At 41.6% G+C, this 20,024-nt stretch overlaps 1 protein-coding gene across 1 annotated transcript in view; it reads left to right on the forward strand.

Moving 5' to 3' along the window:
- Positions 1 to 20,024, forward strand: part of FLI1 (Fli-1 proto-oncogene, ETS transcription factor) — a 121,404-nt gene that overhangs the window by 576 nt on the left and 100,804 nt on the right. The window lies entirely within an intron of this gene.

The raw sequence follows: 20,024 nt of genomic DNA on the forward strand, positions 1-20,024 counted from the left end.
ACTCGTGGGGCGGCCGGCCAGACTCCCCATCGAGGGCGACCTCCCCAACCCCCTGTCCCAGAGCGGAGCCCGGCCTCCTCCCGCTGTGCTGCTGGCCGGGTTGCGGGAGGGGTCGGCGTGAGACCCGGGGAGCCCCGGCGCGGATCGGAGTCAAGGGCGGGAGACCTCCGGGGCCACCACTCCCCCCGGCACCCGGGGCGCCCAGGCCCGGCACCAGGCACTCGCCTGGCGGCTAGCTTCCTCTCGCCCGAGGCCGAAAGCGGCGGGGGCTGGGGCTGCAGCCGCCCCCGGATCAGGTCTGTGCCTGGTGGGCCCCGGGACGGGTGAGCGGATTCGTCGCGGTAGGATAGGGGTGCAAGTGAGTGTGTCTGGGGGTCTGTCTGAGCGAGCTCTCCGCGCTGGAAACCCCTGTTTACATGTCAGCGCAGGCTAGTTTCCCTTCCCTCTCGGTCATTCTGTCGCCGGGTTCTCGGCGCTTGGGGGCCGCCGGCTCCCAGGGACTAACGGGCCGGCCTCGCAGCTTCTCGGAAGGAGACTCTCCTTCCCCAGCTCCGGTCCACGCAGCTCCCCGCGCCCAGGCGCCCGCCGCTCCAGGGCAAGTGCTCCCCGAGCGATCCTCTCCAAGAGGGTCCCGCGCCCTTTGGAGCCGCCGTCCCTGCGGAGGCCGGCTCTGAGCCCGCGCCCCGGCGCCTGCCGAGCCAGTCCCACCCCCACCCCGCTGCCACGCCTGAGTCTAGGTTGCAAAGTGCAGTCAAGAGCACCGGGTGAGGGTCTGGGTTCCGTGTCAGACTTCAGAAGCGTTGACGGCTGCCTCTCGAAGGGTTCAGCCGTGCGGCCAGGAGCACAGAGGGGGGACACTCCCTAAGGTGGCTAGCCTTAGGGGGTCTGGGGGAATGAATGGGACCAGGAGTTCGCAGCGAGGCTGCAGTGCAACACCAAGCAAGAGTTTGTCTGGAAAAACTATTAGGCTGGTGAGGTGGGGACTGGCAGGGCCCGCCATTCCCCAGAACCCAAAGGAATCAACTCCCCGCTCAGGGCCGAGTGAGGGAAGGCTAAGATGTTGGGCTTAGAGAACTCAAGAGATTTTTATCTTCTTGGGTGGGGTCGTGGTTTTTATTTTCTAAGTTTTTTTTTCTGAAAGTTTGAAATATGCTGACTTAGTAAAAGGAACCAAGGAACTTGAAAATCTGGAGATGAGGTAAATGATTGTAATGAGTTAAAAGGAGCATAGGAGTCTGGGCTCCGCAAACTTGAAGTGAGTGGGCGAGAAGTGGGTGACAGGGTATTCCTGTAGAGACCCCAGAGTGGGGGTCATTGGGTCATTTTTGTGCCTGTTTCTCTGCTTCCTGTTGGTGTGGGCCAACAGTCCAAGTGTCTCCATATCCCCAGTTTTAATAATGAGACATTCCACTCTAGAATACTCCCTTCCCAGAATCAATCAGGAAGCTTGCCACTTACCCTGAAGACCCTCTGATCCTGAAGGGTGGTGAGATGACTCCAGGGTCTTGATGTGGACACCCTAAGGAGAAGTGAAGAAATATCTCCACACTGCTCAGACCTCTAAGCACAGGCCCTGAGCTAAGGGAGGAAGCTGTGGTCTGTGTACCCAGGATGTGCTAACCTCTTGAGATACACACACAGGGATTGGCATGGCAGGCAGAGAGAGCAGACTTAGATCAGGAACCTGGCACTTCAAGCCAAGGATGGGAGTGAATGTCTCTCTTCGTGTAGGCAGTGGAAGGCTGTGAACTGCTCCCCACAAACTCTTCCTAGGAGTACCCTGTCTCTCATGCAGGTTACTTGGCTAGGCAGTGTCATCCACAGAACAGTGATTTTTCAAGCTATCTTCAGCCCTTCTGAAGGATTGCATCTTTAGTGTACATTTTGCTATTTAAGTTGTGTGAAAGCCACAATTTTCTGTTGACATGAGACTCCTGGATCTTGGGGCTCCCAGACCCTGGTCCCACAACGGTTCAAATACTGTGCTTGGAGAGAACAGTGGACTAGGAGAAAGGACAGCAGACTTCTGGTCTCTTGAAACCCTCCTGAGCTTCATCACCTTTGTACAAATGAAATAGCGGCACTATTTCATACAACAGTATCTTTCTATTCTTCTCTGTGTCTAAATTATATGCTCATATCTTCCACAAGAATACTTACCTGTATGCACACTAAATCCTATCGTGATAGAGGTCTGAAGACACTATAGACAGATTCTAAAGACCCAAATCCAGAATGTGTGTTTCCATTCAGAATAACCTGGAAAAAATAACTTTTGAATGATTCTGGGATGTGATTTTATGCACCTGCATATTTCTTCCCCAAATATAAGACATGTCTATACTTTGAAATACCTGTGGGTCTCAGTACTCAGGAGGTATTTGGTCCAGCAAGCTAGGAAAGTCTGGATTTCTTCACAGAAGACCCCTGTTTTGTGTATAATTCCCACAACTCTGTGTAATTATAAAGTTCCAGTCTTGTTGCCCTTGTTACATTAAGTCCTTTTGAATTGTGTTCTCTTCTTTTTCCTGAGAACAGTTCCTGGGAAGGCTCTGAGCATCACATTGGGAGCACCAACATTTGCGGGAGCCATGCTACTCTTTTACCACACACAAGTTAACTTGCAATATTAAACAACACCCTACCCGCCCCTGCTTCCCACAGTGATATTATCAGTGTTAAAAAAGCACATGACACTGGTTGCTGCCTTAAGAAATGACCTGGTTTCAAAAACTGCATCTTAGTTCTAGGCAGGCTTCAGTTGAATCCAATTAATTTTGTCTGCAGAAGCTTAACTTGGTGCACATGGTACCATCACAGATGGAGAGAGAATCAGAGAAGACACAGACATGGTGAATGAAACTGGGAAGTAAGGAAATGGATAGCAGGCTTAGAGTCAGAAAACTGGGGTTCATTCTCAACTCTGCTACTTATCTGCTGTGTGCCTTCTAGCAAGGCACTTAGCTTCATGAGTCTCAGTTTCCTCATCTAGAAAATGGGGCCATAACCCCTCCTTGCCACCAATCTCAGTAAAAATTAAACAAAGTCTGATACCTTAGATGGATACACGTTAATTGAGTGTATTTGGGAATGGGTGTGCTGGGATCCATTGGTCAGAAAATTAGATCACAGGTCTGAGTTTACCCTAATGCATCTTTCATTCATTCAACAAGTATTTATGATGTCTATTATGTTCCAAGGCTCTGCTTTATGTATTAAGGATAAAACAGGGATCAAAACTCTCTAGGAATGTACACTCTAGTGGAGGCAGCTGACACATAAAGAGAAAAATCTGTCTGGTGGTGAAGTATCTTCTGAAGAACAGTAAAGCAGGTGAGAGAATAGAAAGTGATGGAGCTATACCAGGCAGGATGGTCAGGGAAAGCACTGGTGACCAAGTCACAGTTGAGCAGAAAGATTCTCGATTGTCATCCTGGACCTCAGAAGAGTGCAGCACCACATAGCAAATCGGTGATGGAGGGAAAAAGGCTGGGGTTACAGCTAGGCTCTGCAAACCAGTGGACAGTCAATTGCTCAGACAGGCCCTGGAGGGCAGGTTATCACTGGCAGGACAGGGAAACTTCAGGATATGATTTGGAGAGAAACAGCCGAGTGAGGAACACCTAGAACAGAGATTTGATTTCTATTCTCCAAGAGGGATTGCTGCCTCCCCTTCCCCCACCCCCTCCACCTTTTAACCTTCGTAATACTCTAGGCAAGATGGGCTCAGTTTATCTGTCCTATGACCACACGGAATTGCTCCTTTCTGATAATTACCAAATGGTGAGTCCTGTTTTGTGTATGAATAATTTCTACCAGAAAGCTTCTTTCCACTTCTGTTGCTCTTCAAATTTAAGTTTATAAGTTGGCAACTTCAGAGCTTTAGAGAATATTTAACTTGACATCTCATTTTCTGGGTGAGGAAACTGAGACTTAAGGTGTGAAATGAAGTATCCAAGATCGTGCAAATAACTATTGTCAGAGTTAGGGTAAAAGTTCAGGGTACCTAACCCTTAAATAAGTGGCATTTGCTTGTGTTACGTTATGAATTATAGAGTCCGAGTCCTGGAGGCTGTGTGTGTGTGTGTGTGTGTGTGTGTGTATGTGGAAGAGAGAGAGAGGTTAAGACAGAAACAGAGAGAGGAGCCTTTAAGAGAAAAGGCATAAAGAATCTGGCACTTGGACTTAAGACACTTCTGTTATTTAATGAAAAATGTATTACTACCACCTTGAATTATTTCCATACTTAAAAGAAAAATCCAAATTCTAAATTTTGGGGTAGAAATTTTACACAACTGTTTTCCAAAATAAATCCTTCTTTTCCTATAGACAAAGTAAACAAGGTCTCCATTATTAGGAGACAACCAAAAATACAGAATTTTACATAAATAACTAAGCCCTTCTATAGACCATGGGCAGATGGACTGAATTCATATTTCAACTTTTTCAGTAAATGATATTTGGCTACTTAAATAAAATATATTCAGATGTACTAAAATATGTCTTATAGATCTATCTTCAAGGCAGTGTAATAAGTAAGTCTTGAATAACAACTGCATTAAATAAGATTTAGGCTTCCAGCCGGGCTCAGTGACTCAGCCTGTAATCCCAGCACTTTGGGAGGCTGAGGTGAGTGGATTGCCTGAGCCCACGGGTTCAAGACCCGCCTGGACAACTTGGCGAAACCTCATCTCTACAATAAATCAAAAAATTATCCAGGCGTGGTAGCACACACCTGTAGTTCCAGCTACTTGGAAGGCTGAGGCAGAAGGGTCGCCGGAGCCCAGCAGGTCGAGGCTGCAGTGGCTGGGAGCAGCCATTGTACTCCAGTCTAGGCGACAGAGTGAGACTCCAACTCAAAAAAAAGATTTAGGCTTCCAGTGTCTCCTCCTATTTGGAGTAAACCAGTTAACTTGGCATTTGTTGTAAATAGTAGTTGACTTAAAGCTTTTTAAAAAGATATATATCATTAGTTTAATGCCAGTACTAAGTTGCTCCTGCAAAATAAAAGTTAGGAAAATTTTTATACTGATAAATTTTTTTGGTCTGTACTTAAAACAGTCTTTCTAAGTCTATACTTTTTCCTGTTGTTTTGTAACAAATTGAATAGGCTAAAGGACATTGGCTATTATGTACACACGCGCGCACACACACACACACACACACACACACACACACACTCTCTCTCTCTCTCTCTCTCTCTCTCTCTCTCTCTCTCACCAAGGCTTCAACCAGCCATTATAGCTTTTTTAGTCATCTCAGAGTCATGCAGGTGTCTTTTCCTCTGCAGAGGACCACACCCTGTTTCAATTTCTGTTGCTTTAATGATTTCATATTAACAGTGTTCATTCCATTCATGTATTAATTCATCAGTGGGATGGTATTGCTAAGTGATATCACTCTTTATGTATTACAATTCTGCTACTGACCTGGTAGACCCACCATCAGTAGCCTGTGTACAGAGGTGTTTCCCCAGAGTCAATGGATGGGGTTATCTGTCCCTATACCATCACCCCTAAGGCCAATATTATGGAAATTTGACAGAATTTGGCAATCTATGGAGGAAGCTTTTTCTGTAAAAAGTGAGCTGGCCTTGTGGAGATCTGTAACCTCAGCCTCATGGGCATCATCAACTGACGAATCATAGTAATGTAATTGCATGACTGTTATGCAGGACTAAACTAAATGACTAAGTTCTGTAAAGATAGTACCCTAATGGCAAAAGACCTGCTGCTGGGGGGAGACCTAGCCAGAGGATAAGTGATGTGTGTATGCCCAGCTGAATCCAGTAAGTGTGATGAAAGCCCCAAGAATGAAAGATCAATTTGAAGTGGCAAGACAGAGAAAGACTTAATGCCAATGGCTATTTATGTAGTCCCTTACAGTTTGCAAATAATTTTCATGTGTATTCTTGCATCTTGTCCTCACAACTCTGCAGGAGATAACATCATCACACCTATAAAGAGGACAGTAAAGTTCAGAAAGGTGAGGCAACTCACCCAAGATTCCAGCTAACAGGTGGCAGAGATGGGTTTAAACCCAGTGTTTTTGATTACACAATACCTGCTATGTCCACACACTGGCCACACTGCCACTTGGCACGGTGAATCTGAAGTTGGTGTTGAAGTACTTGCACAGGAAAACATGGTCAAGGTCTTTCAAGGAAAGTGGAATATCTGTGTGTGGGATCCGGGGGTCAGTGCATGTGAAGGAGAGGCTAAGAATAGAAAGATTGAGTGGAACTAGATTATGAAGGACCTTAAATACCCTAACCAAGAATTTGTGTCTTGTAACATATATAAAAAGGGGGAATCCAAAAATTGTGGGTAGATGGATGATCTACATAGCTGTAAAAGTCTCTTAAGAGTGATTCCTTTCTACTCTAATCCTACTCCTTATGAAATTGAGATGGGAGTAACTCTATCACTTACCAGGGGCTGCACAAGACGTGAGCAGTAGTCAGGATTAGACGAACAGTGATAGGTGCAGGCAGCCAGAAATACTATCAGCTGTCTTCAAAGACATCTGTTTATTAAATATGGCATTGAAGAAGGGAGGAGAAACCCTCTTTCACTAGATATCAAAAACATGTGATTTTCCTTTTCACCCCTTCAAATATGTCTTCTTTCCAGTGTTCTTGGGACTCTACCATGAGCTGTATTTTAATTGGGCCGCAACTTTGGTTCCTTTTGAGAATGAGTCAGAAGATAGTATTTGAGGAGAGATTAAAGGAAAGATTGTTTCTCTGAAACTCAAATCAGATTTTTATGGGAATTCAGACAGGTCTGACATTCTTCCAAAAATTGGTTGTGACCGTCACCCCAGTCAGAAATACTGGCACTTCACCCAGGCAAACCAAAGACTCAGAGACTTATCATCCTTGTTCCAAGTAGGATCAGAGATTATGTTAAGATGCATTTTCAGATCATTTATGTTCACAGCAACGTCAAAATTGCTCATACCTACAAAAATGAATGAAACACTGAAGTATTTAAGATTTTTTCCATCTTTGGGGAACAGTGTATCTGTCATTCAGTTTGTGAACAAAATTCCAGAATATGAAGATATTTCAAGCCAACTCAAAGAAAGTATAGACTAGAACACAGAAATGCAGTCCCAAGAGCAAGGCCCATTTACCCAGCCAGTGCTGTGTGTCCAAGGTAATGAAAGACTTTATGTCACGTCTCAGTGCACACATGCAAGAGGCCAGAATTACAGGTGCCATGGGAGCTTTAACCTTGAATTTCTAGACGTGTGGGTTTCACATGTCTACTGGAATCTAATATTCCAGTAGCAGAGTTGCTAGGTCTGAATATGTGGGGATCCATTGATTTAAAGTGGGAAAGAGTCTGAGAGTGAGCAGTTTTGCAATACCATTCATGTAGCAGAAATGTGAAAACAAACAGGTTAATATTGTAAAATCACTCATCTATTCAGTTAATGCTATTATAGTCTTCATAAAAGCATACATTTAGATTGAAATTCTCATATCTAAAGAATCATTTATCATTAGACATTTATCATTTAACTCATACTCATTCATTCATTCATCTACAAGTTGAATACCGCCAGGCACAGTACTCATAGAGCATCCATGTAAATGAACAAGATCAAGATGTCTGTGCCATTTTTTCCATACTTCTAGAGAGTAAAGGTCTATCTGCTTTCTGATTTTAAGCTCTGGGTATTGGAGATACTAAAATAAGCAACAATTCTTGTGGGATTCTTTATTTGTAACTTATTATCATAAGGCCATGTAGACACATTTTCACAAAGGAGACAACCAGTTTATATTCTCTTTTGCTCCTTCACTGTTGATGATACTAGTTCCTTGTAAGGACATTTTTGTAAAGCCATGGCTTCAGCCAAACAGACTCCTTTTTCTTATTCTTCCTTTTTCAGCTTTAGCTCTTCTATTTATTTGTTAGCATGAAGAACAATGCCATAAGTAAAGTGAAAAAATAAATGAGAAAGTGGCGGGACATGGTGGTTCATACTCATCCCCGTAATGTCAGCACTTTGGGAGGCCAAGGTAGGATGATTGCTTGAGCCCAGGAATTCAAGAGCAACCTGAGTAACACAGCAAGATCTTGTCTCTATGAAAACTCAAAAAATTAGCCAACTGTGGTGGTGCACACCTGTAATCCTGCTTATTAGGGATGCTAAGATAGAAGGATCACTTGATCCCAGGAGGAGGATACTGCAGTGAGTTGTGATCTTGCCACTGCACGTCCAGCCTTAGGGACCAAGTGAGACCCCCAACTCAAAAACAAAGGGTGGGAGGAGAGAAAGAAACGAGACTGAGAAAGAATATTTCTCATATATGAGACTTATAAATGTCTTATTATAGAAAGGCTACTTACAAATCAGTAAGACAGACTACAGAAAATAGAAAAATATGCTATGAATAGACAATAAAAATACAAATAGAAAAAAATTCAACTGGACAATAAACATATGAAAAGTATCCCAAGGACATACATGAAAACATTCAAATGAAAATAATAAAATCCCAACATTTATTACCTAGGAGGACAGTAGAGGTTAAAACAGTTCAGTGCCTCATGTTGAGAAACAGAGAAGGGAAATCTCCTATCTTACCCTTTTACTAGGAATAAGACTTGATACAATCTTTCCAGAGGGGAACATCTATTTGAGAAGTCAAATATTTGTAAATATTTGATTATTCCAATTCTACAAATATGTTCAATCTGATACTAAAGATAGATATAGATATATAGATATACAAGATGTTTAAAGTAGCATTGTTTGTAATGGCAAAAATTGGAAATAATCTAAATGTCCATCAATAGGACATTAGATAAATTAGGGATGATTCATATAAGAAAATGCTGTGTAGCTGTTAAATGGAGTAAAATCAATTGTCATATATACTGATTTAGAAAGTTCTCCAACGTATATTATTACCTGGAAGAAAGCAAGTTCCAAAATGTGTAGGCCCACTTATGTTAAAAAAAATTTCAAAACACACACACTTAGGATTATTTATGTACAATTTCTAGAAGGATATGAACTATTAATAGTGGTTTCACTTGGCATTGTGAAGCAGACTTATTTTTCACACTATAAATCTGTGTAATATTTTATTTTTTAAATCATTTGTATCTATTACTTTTATCATTTAAAAAACTGACATAAAAAATAAATAAAAAAGGGAATGGGCATCATGATTTTATCCCCAGTGTGCTAATCCCAGCAAATTTGGGACTACATTTTGAGGTAAATGGAGAAATAGCCTAGCTTGGCATCTGGAGACCTGAGCTACAGATCTACCACAAACTAGCTATGGGATCTCAGGCAAGTCACTTCACTTCTTCATTATTCATATTAAAGTTTTCTTATATAGAATGTGAAGATATTATTTCAAAATTTCCTTTTAGCCCTTATGTACATATGACTCTGATCCTGTGCAGGCTTTAAAAACATTTCTTATTTTGGGGTGTGGATGATGGAACCGCATGTAGATGTTCTATCTGGTCCTGTGTGGCTCTTCTCCTGCTGTCTCAGGAGTCTGTTTCATATTGTGGGGTGACCTTCAAGGCTGCATGAAGGCTAGGCCTCTCAGCAGGTGCTTGGTGAATTTCTGGTTGTTTTTATTGCCCAGTGACACTGAAGCTGTGCTAATCCCTTTTTGTTAATGCAAACTAAGAATAGGGCTTGACTCCACTCTGGGGTCTTAGATTCTTTTCCAAAATTTGGTCTCATTTAAAACCCAAAACACATTTGGCCCCAAGTGCCTTTCCCCTAGACTTAAAAAAAAAAAATCCTGTTTAATTGAAAGGAAATTGAATTTGTCTGGTTTTGATTCATTTACACTTAACTCTTATAAAAACAATAATTTGATGTCCAAGAAGAATTTTGAGCCTCTTAATGAGTTTTCTGGAAGGCTTTTTTTTCTTCTTCTTCTTAAAACAGGAAGTGGTGCTATGCTATGAGCAAACACAGTCAGCCCCAAAAGGCCCCATTTCAGTTTGAAACTATATACTCACGATTTTGCATGGGCTGTCATGGCCCCAGCTAAGGCCCTTATTTTCTTAGTACTCACCTAAGAGCAAGAGACTCACTCACCTTTTACCTAAGAGGGAAATAAAAATGAGGAAGAGCAATCATAGTTATAAGAAGACAAAGAATAAGATATTTGTTTACCTCTAGGTGCTCATGTGTATTCTAAACTTTAAGATATGCACTTAATCCTTGTAGCAACCCTATGATGTATGTAATATTTCCATTTTGGAGATGTAGGGTAACTTACCCAAGGTCACACTGGTAGGAAGTAGAAAAGCAATTATTTGAACCTAGTCCTTTTAACCCCCAAATTTCATAAGGCTTAACCACTGTAACATATCACAAGATCGACACATATGCCTCCATATAGCTTACACTCCAACCCCATCTACTGAGAACCACGTAGGTTTTGCTTTGTTTGTTTTGTCCTTTATTTTATATGACCCCATCCACAGTGTGCACTTGTCAGATTCATTAAATGACTCAATTCTCTGCTACCCCTTATTCAAGAAGACCTGAACTCTGTATTTCTCAGGTAAGAGAGCCTTTCTGGCTTTGTTAGTAGGTGTACTGGCATGAAACTGATAGACTATGTCTTACCAGAATGAGCTAATGAGGTGATTTTTCAAAAGCTTTGTGGCTCAGTAGAGAATAGCATATTCTTTGACTTGACAAAGCTTTCTCCTCTACCTTCATACCTTCTCTCACTTTTTCTGTCTTGCTCTAACTCTTGTGCTCTTTTCTATTCTCTTTCACTCATATATACATAAAACTACACAGAATTTTTTTAAAAAACAGATTTGGGAGGTTATAGAAAACACAAAGAAGGGAATGTTTTGCAAGGTTAAAAGGAAATCATTGAGAAAGGCTGACTTCAGGCTCCAGTTTCTCTTGAATAGCCTTTCTTGTTATTTCAAGGCTGATTGACTTATAACTGCATCCAAAGCTACCTCACACCAGTTCCTTTTATCAGACCAAGTGAGACTTCCTGTGGACTGGTCCAGCTTCCTGATATATTTCCTTTTTCCTTTGGCAGGACAAAGAAAACCATAGCTCCAAGGATCCTTGCGAGCAAACATAATTTAGCACTGAAGAATCTATTATTTTAAAATTTTCATTCTCAGTGCCTGACTTTGCGGATTTTTTTCCACAGCATTCTATGCAGCATCATGATGAACCCATGTGCAATTATCAGGGGTTAAGGAGCCGCTTGAACTCATCCTAGTTATAGTTTGATTTTATTCAAAGAGGGAAAATTAACCTGCTCTTCTCACTAGAAGTGCACGAGCACCCCCACCTCACACACACATACACCTTCAAGAGTTACATGAAACACCTCTCTACCTAGGGTTTAATCTTTTGTTGTCTTAATTCAACATAACGGGTCTGCAAAGAAACCCTCTTATAAAGAGATTTCAGCTTAACTGAGTTTGGTGTGCTAACTTTAGAAACATGACCATAGGAAAAGAAGCTTCAAAATGTATCCAAAAAGTCATCAAAATCAGTTCAATAAGAAATTGGGATGAGATTGTTGCTTTTCTCTTTTACCTGGAGTATCCCGTATTACTTCTTCCACCTGGCCTCACTATTCATTCTACAATGACTACGGAAAGACCTTTAGGCATGACCCAGGGTAACAAAGGAGCATTGTTCAGAAAACTTCTTGCTTCTCTGTTATATCTCCCAAAGCACCTATCACACATTGTCAACTTGTGGTACTCCCTGCCTACCCCCATACTCTTAGAAAGTAAGAGGTCACTGCACAGAAGAAATAACCAAGGCTTCAAGACACTACGTGTCTAAAGATGAGAACTGGGCAAGAGATGCTGGAAGCAGAGCTCAGTCATGCATGCTCCCAAACATCACAATAAGGGTCTTTTCTGGAGCAAAGACCTCCATGCTCCCTAAATCTATAAGGACTCATGCTTTCTTTGTTCATTGGTCCCATTTTCAATAGGTTTATTGTCATAAAACTCCTGCGAGATTGAAAAGGGCACTTTCCATAGGAACCACATGGCCAACTAAGCTATCACATAGCCACCCAAGCGTTACAAAAGTAGGTTTTTCTCTTTACAGGAGTCACTGATCTGAAACAAGAAATAAGTAAAAATGAAATTTAGTTCCCCTGGTAAGAACATCTCTTAAGAGGGCTAATTCATTGTGGTTCATTCATGGTTATTTCTCCTAACCCACTCCTCCATGTTATCATCTCTAGATGAAAAGGGATTAAAAAGGTATTCTCAACAAGGAAAATAAACAACTCAGAGACTATGTAGTATGAAGAAAGTATGTAAGGGCAGGGATGGGCATATTTGGTGTGCTCAGCCTCTCATAATCTGCTCAGGCAATGCCAAAAGGAAAGGGGTCATGATGACTGCATACATACATACAAGCCTGGAATCTTTCTTTTACCAGCATGGTATTCTGCCACCTGCCCTGGACCCAGGTCTGTGACCAGTCGGGAATCCTAAAGCAAAGATCCATGCATTATTTCCCACAACTCTCCTATCCCTGATAATGCTGTCTGTAGAGAGCCACACTGACCTGACCTTGGCCTTCTCCGTAATAAGGGCACATTGGGCCAAGGGGCACCCATCGCCTTGCTCAGACAGGGTCTTTGGTGCAACATAGGACTTCCCTAGACATCAGGGGCTTGAGGGTCACCTATACTTTCTGCACTTTTTCAGAAAAGGGAGAGTGAAAGAGCAGACTAATTTTCTGGAAACGTTAGGAAACTGGCATATGGAAAGGGCTTTCCCAGGGTACCACGTGGAAGGCATCCAGCCATGTAGTGGGCTTCTAAGCTACTCGGTCTGGAGATCTGTGGGTCTCTACATACTTACTGGGTCTGTAGTGTGGTTAAGGAATCACCATGCCCATTCACCCACCTCCCCGCCGCACCTTCCTTAAATTTGCCTCCAGAAGGTTTTGTAGACAAGCCATGACTGGGCAGTGGGGCTTGGTTTGGACCTCATCGGAATTAATCCCTCCTTCCTACTGGTTTGGACTGGATATGACCCAGACTCTTTTCTACCCAGAGCACCTTTTTAAAAAATGTAAAACCCTGTGTGTATTTCATGGGAAATTTCACACGCCTGTTTCTGATTCGCTTCCAATTAAAGGCTCAAAACACTGGTTTTGTAAGAACCCTTTGATGATTCAGATTCTTGTTGGTTCATCCTCCTTTTTTCCTCCTAAATATCCACAGAAGTTTAATAAATGTTTTTCAGACATTTGCATGCTTAATTGTTAAGAATAATTGGAAACAGGAAAGAATGTTTTATTAGTGTACACAATACAAGCGCACTTACAAGGCGGAAGAGAAAGACAAATGCCTCAGTGAATGTGAACTCCTGTGGAAAAATAAGGAGTATCCCTTGAGGCAGGTGCCTTGATTTGCCCATCACTAGGGGATGGATAATACTCTGAGCTCAGAGCCTTTGGGAAAGGGAGGGAGTATTACACAAAATATAAGAGTCAGTCAGTATCAACAAGTAGTTGGTCTCATCAGAGTTGGAACAGGTGAATTGGCATTTTCCAGATACTGACACTACTTTTAACTCCCTTCTGATTGAAGTGAGTTGGATGTCTACAATGAAAGCAAACCTCATTTTCCACCTCCTTTAAAAAGCTTTGGTGGTGAAACTATCTTTGTGCATCTCCATACTAGCTCCTTTGAGAGAGTTCCCATAGTCTATGTATAAGGCCTTCTAAAGTGCTGAGGTGGGCCCCAGTGTAGGTAATTCTCGTTGTATGCCTGATTTTACCCAAGGCTGACTGGGTGACACTGGGCAAGTTACTCTCCCTTTCTTAACCTCATCTTCTCCATCTACCCAAAGGGATTAAGACTAGTATGATGCTCTTCTCCCATGGATTTGGTAAAAATGTAGAGTACTGAGTTGCTTTTAGTTTCTTGAAGAAAAAACTTTAATTGTTACAATTTAACTACTAGGTGGCTTATTACATGGTAGTTCTTGTTGCCAGTTGTAAATCATGCAATATTTCAGATTCTGAGCCTTGTTTGAACTTTTTCCTAAAGAGAGCACCCACCCTCTCTCTTTATTCATCAGGGTCTACTTAGCAATATTCAATCAGAACTTTATACACACACAATGTCATATGGGAATGCTGTATGCGGTAAGGTGCTTACTGCCTAAGAAAGGTGACACAAAATCTTAGTAAGGCTGGCAATGAGTTTCTAGGGTGTTTGGCCAGATTGACCTAACAGCGACAGAGTGAATCTATGAAAGCCACATGTAGTTAAAGTTTGAAAATCAAGGTTCAGTCCCACTTATTAGCTTGGGCCAGATATTAACTTCTTTAAGCTCCTTTCCTGTCTTTAAAATAAGAATAGTATGACCAGGCTCGGTGGCTCAGCCTGTAATTCCGTGCTTTGGGAGGCGGAGGTGAGCAGATTGTCTGAGCCCGCGGGTTCGAGATCCGCCTGGGCGACTTGGCGAGACCTCATCTCTACAATAAATCAAAAAATTAGCCGGGCATGGTAGCACGCGCCTGTAGTTCCAGCTACTTGGAAGGCTGAGGAGGAAGGATCACCGGAGCCCAGGTGGTCGAGGCTGCAGTGGCCAGGAGCAGCCACTGCACTCCAGTCTGGGTGACAGAGTGAGACTCCAACTAAAAATAAATAAATAAATAAATAATAAAATAAAATAAGGATAGTATGAATAGTAATAATAAGAAATATTAGCCGGGCTCGGTGGCTCAGCCTGTAATCCCGTGCTTTTGGGAGGCTGAGGTGAGTGGATTGCCTGAGCCCGCGGGTTCGAGACCCACCTGGGCAACTTGGCGAGACCTCATCTCTACAATAAATAATAAAAAAAAAATTAGCCAGGTGTGGTAGCGCGCGCCTGTAGTTCCAGCTACTCAGAAGGCTGAGGCGGAAGGATCGCCGGAGCCCAGCAGGCGAGGCTGCAGTGGCTGGGAGCCGCCACTGCACTCCAGTCTGAGCGACAGAGTGAGACTCCAACTCAAAAAAAAGAAAAGAAATATTAAGTTTTCTATGAACCTTACTAATTAAAAGAATCAAAAGAAATATGGAAGCTAAAGTACTTTGTAAGTATAAAGTGCTGTGCAAATGCTAGTTTTTATTATCTTAGTAATTTCGATTCAGGTCAGAGCTCAATTATAAGAGATAATAAGTAATGTTTAAATGGACTCCATTTTGTTGCTTTTTCTGACCTTAATGATGCCCAAGACTTGCATACATTTGGTTAGATTCACTAATTAGCTACTTATTCCTATCTCTTTGCCCATGTAGACACCATCCCCTACAAATGTACAGTACAAATCAAACATCTCATATTCCTCCTTTCCCTCCCATGCATCCGGCTATTGTTCTGGTCCTGAAACTCCCATCCCAATCAATGGAGCTTTTACGTATGAGGATATGAGTGTGGTTTCAGGAATTTCAGGCTTGTGCTGTTGATAAAGAGAATTGTGTCAAACATAAAATACTAGAGAAATAAATTGGACAAGTTACTCAGCTATTCAACCTATGCTACAACAATCCTTTGCAAATAGTCTTAAAATGGCCATCTGGCTGGTCAGATACTCACTCACTGCCTCTGCTCATTCACTTTTGCCCTCTCTTTTATTATCTTCTCAGCATCCTTGTGGTAATGGGTTAAGAGGATACACAACCAGGCCAGAATTTAGTTAATTCAGAGGGGGCTACCCTTTCCGCTCTTCTGTACTCTCTGCTTTACCATCCCCTCCCTCCTCTGATCAAGGGATGTCAATGCAAGAGGTCTGTGATGGTCTGTCTCAAGTGTAGATGCTACTGATAGGTTTCACAGACATCAGTGTGAGTGAAGGGATAACAGAATGAAAGTGTTTTGCCTCAAAGGTGGTCTTCTGTTAGTGCTGAAATCAGGAATAATGGTGACTCTTCTCTCACTTAATGAGCCCAGGCAAGGCAAGCTCTGTCGTTATTTTCATCACACACCATCAGTGTTTCAGGGAAAGTTGTATCTCTGTCTTTTATGGTCCACTAGCCAACCAAATATGATTATATGACCAGAAGTGAAGGGAAGGAGAACACTTGCCTATAATCTACCCACACTAAATAATGAAGAGATGAAGAAAGGAAAATGAAGCTCACCGTTTTTATTGTAAGTGATCATTCAGACATTCAGGATTGAGGTTAAGAATGTCTACTTAAATCTTTTTTCTGAATGCATTGAACTATGTATTAGGATTTTATTCTTCACCAATAGAGTTGGGATTTCAAAATCCATGGGGCAGAAACACTAATCTGTAGTTATTAGAGACTGTAACCTAACTAAGATCAGCCCTGCTACATTTCCTTCTCTAAAAAAAAAAAATTACCTCCAAGACCTAGATGCTGTATTAAAGGAACATTCTGTGTTTTTTCACACCAACACCACTGAATGAAGGTAAAGAGATTAGAGAGCATCTTAAATACATATTTCAAATTATAAAGACCATCTCACACAATGAAAGAAAATGCAGCCTTACTGGAAATTTATTTGTTTGATCATGGTGTCTATCTTTGTGAGGTTGTACTATATAGAGGTTCTGAATAAATTCATCGTTCTACTCTCTTAACGATATACTATGACTTGCCTAAACATTTGCAGATCTGAAAATAGCTAATGTAACACTTTCTAATCTTTTCAAATAATTAAATGTCTAGTTTGAATTTGATTTGGGTAAAAGGGAGCAATAATATTTTCTTGGTCTATAGAAGGCTCAAATATCTCTCTTTTAAAGGTATTCAGATATAGGAAACTTTATAAGAGATATAACTATTGCACAATTTTTAGAAGAAGAGATTTGGGAAACTTTATCATGTTTTCTCAAACCTTTTAACCTATCTTAAGGACCCAAGGAAAGTGATAGATTAAGAAAGCTGTCTTTATCAGGGCTGTCCAACAGAACTTTCTATAAAGATGAAAATATTCTGTCCTGTCCAGTATGGTAGCCACTGGCCTATCTATTCAAATAGCTATTGAGCATTTGAAATGTGGCTAGTGCAAAGAGGAAATAAAGGTTTAGTTTCATTACATTTCAATTAATCTAATTAATTAAATATAACTAGTAGCCATAGTGGACAGTACAAGTCTGTATCATTCGGGCCAAAAACATCATCTTAAATTCTGAATTCAGTCGGTGGAGTATATTTACATGAAGTATTTTTATCTGAGTCAGCAATGTGTTGTCCACATGGAGACTAACACTTCCATTTATTCTTATGACTAACATTAAAGCAAAACAAAATGAAAAGTGAATGCTCAGCATTATCATGTTGGCCTGGGGCTGGAGCTAAGGTTTCCATCTAGTGCTGGCTTCATCACCAATTCTCTGATGGTCTTTAAGAATACAATACTGGCAAGGCACAGTGCCTTAAGCCTGTAATCCCAGCACTTTGGGGCGGCTGAGGCGAGAGGGTTGCCTGAGCTCAGGGGTTCGAGACCAGTCTGAGCAACACGGTGAGACCTCGTTTCTACAACAAATCAAAAAATTAGCTGGGTGTGGTGGCACTTGCCTGTGGTTCCAGCAACTTGGAAGGCTGAGGCAGAAGGATCACCTGAACCCAGCAGGTTGAGGCTGTGGTGGCCATGAGCATGCCGTTGCATTCCAGCCTGGGTAACAGAGTGAAACTTCAAAAAAAAAAAAAAAAAAGAATACCTTATTTCCCTTGTATAAAATGGGAGCATTTGGAATTATCAAAGGGATATTCACAATCATCATTGAATGTATATTGTGTTGTCAAAGGAAGGTATGGGCTTTTGCTATACTATACCTTTTCACTGAAAAATAATCTTGGCCAAAGACAACCCCTGTGCAACATGGTGATTTCCGTTTTTTCATTTGTAGAATACTGGTATTGTACTAACTTGTTTTGTTTTGAAGGTCATTTTCAGCTCTAATGTTTTATGCCACCATGAAAACATGATTTCCTGCTACGTAGAGCCCCATACTATGAACAGATGGTTTGCTTTTCTAGTTCCCAGATCCCTATAACTCTTTGTAAGATTTCTTCTTAAGTACTAATGTGAACAAAGCAACTTTAATTTAGCAAGTAAGTAGCTAGAGTGGCAGTCTTTGAAACCCAATTTCTCTCCCATGAGTGTTCCCTAGGTTTGTAAGGTTTCTCTCCCATGAGTGTTCCCTAGGTTTGTAACTGTGGTACACTCAGTTCTAAGGACCAGTTCTGCAGTACACTCGGTTCTAAGGACCTACATCCTTGATATCCTCAAGGCATAAAACAGTTTGTCTCTGTCCTTCGTGCCCCTCACTCACAGGTAATAGAAATATATGACATGCTACACCTACTGTGGCTTTAGAACTATCACGAGGAAGAAAATACTCCAGCCCTTCTCCCAGGGACATCTGACCTCATTACTAAGGTCTTGCTAATGAGCAGACCTATAGTGGCTTTTTCTTTGGACATCTTTAGGTACACATAATTGTGAAGGTCACTCTAGTGTCCATACTGAATGTGTGGCATGAATTTGTGAGCTGAATTCTTTAAAACCAACATGTACAGGCTCCTCGGAGAAAATGAGGCAAAGTTCCCTGAGACCCTCATCAATCTTAAAGGTGATGAACCACTGTGGTCCTGCTTCTTACTCACACCTGCTCTCCAGAGAAGAGAAAATGCAGATCAACCCACAGGCCCTTGTAAATGCCCAGTTAGAGTCTTTAATAGTCTCATCCTGATTACATGTAGAGTTTATCTAATATTAGTTTGATAGATCTGCGCACATCGTCAGAAAAATCCCTCTTCAATTTAAAACATTCCACCTTTGTTTTCTTCAGATCGCATCGGGAATAAGGTAAAGAGTAGGCACAGAATGCAGTTCTGTGAACAAACTGATTTAGTTACTCCTGTTACCTCGTTTTAGTTGTTTAGTTTAGTTTTAGTGTTGGTTTTTAATGTTTGTGAGGTCCTTGAAGGCAAAGCCTCCACCCCTTTTTCCTTGAGTCCTCAACACCTGACACACATTCATGTATTTATTGAACAGCTTCTATGTGTCCCATGCTGGGATACAGTGGTAAATAGAGAGGTATGTTTCCTGCTTGGACTAAGACTGCAGTGAAGCAGAGAGAACAGGTATTTAGTCAGTTGTGATAAATGTGAAGAATTCTGTGAAAGGGGAAGTATGGGGTGCCTCGGGAGAGTATAACATAGAGACCTAACCTAGTCTCAGAGGTCAAAGGCTTCCCTAAGGAAGTGACATTCAGGCTGAACCCTGAATGATAAGCAGGGGAAAGTATACAAGAGAACAGGACTTCGATAAGTCTTTGCTGAATGAGTAAAGGAATGGAATGGAATGGTTGCCTGCTGGCATTGCTAAATTAAGTACCCCAAGCTTAGTCATCCTAACCATAGTACCCCCAGACCTTATCTGTGTGACCATAAGCCATTTTCTTAGCCACTCTCTTCTCCAATAAAGGCAAGTAGAGTGTGATTAAGAACATTGTGTGAGGACAATTGCTTTTGAAGGTATTATCAGATTAATGTTTCACTAAGTGCATAAAGTACATATATATTTATTAATATGCTTTTACTATGCAGAACATTCAGAAATTTCAAAAGCAAGGAGATTTGAGAAGGCTGATTTCCACCTTCAAAAATCCCACCCTATAAAATCACTAGGTTTCAACTTGATATAACTCCTCACTGGCAAAGGTAGCTCTTTGGCAAATAGAGCTCTGGATGATGCACTTACTGGCTTTGATATGAGCTGCTATCTGACCTCAAGCGAAGGCCTGGGCCTTCCCATGCTTCAGTTTCCTCAACTGCAGAACAGGGAGATTCTGCCAATGATAATTTTACCTCGAAGTGATGTTGTAATAAAAATGGCAGTAAAAGCATTTTGCAAGATCAAAAAAAAACGCCTACTGAACAGGCATGCTATCTATATCTGGCGTTTACTAACATTTCTGAGGAAACCCTCTGATCTAAAACTCTAGAGCAGTTAAGAATTAGACTGGCTTTCAAGATCTCTTCT

Source organism: Carlito syrichta, unplaced genomic scaffold (assembly GCF_000164805.1).
Source record: "Carlito syrichta isolate Samal-C Ts95f unplaced genomic scaffold, Tarsius_syrichta-2.0.1 Scaffold316376, whole genome shotgun sequence".
Taxonomy (NCBI): Eukaryota; Metazoa; Chordata; class Mammalia; order Primates; family Tarsiidae; genus Carlito; species Carlito syrichta.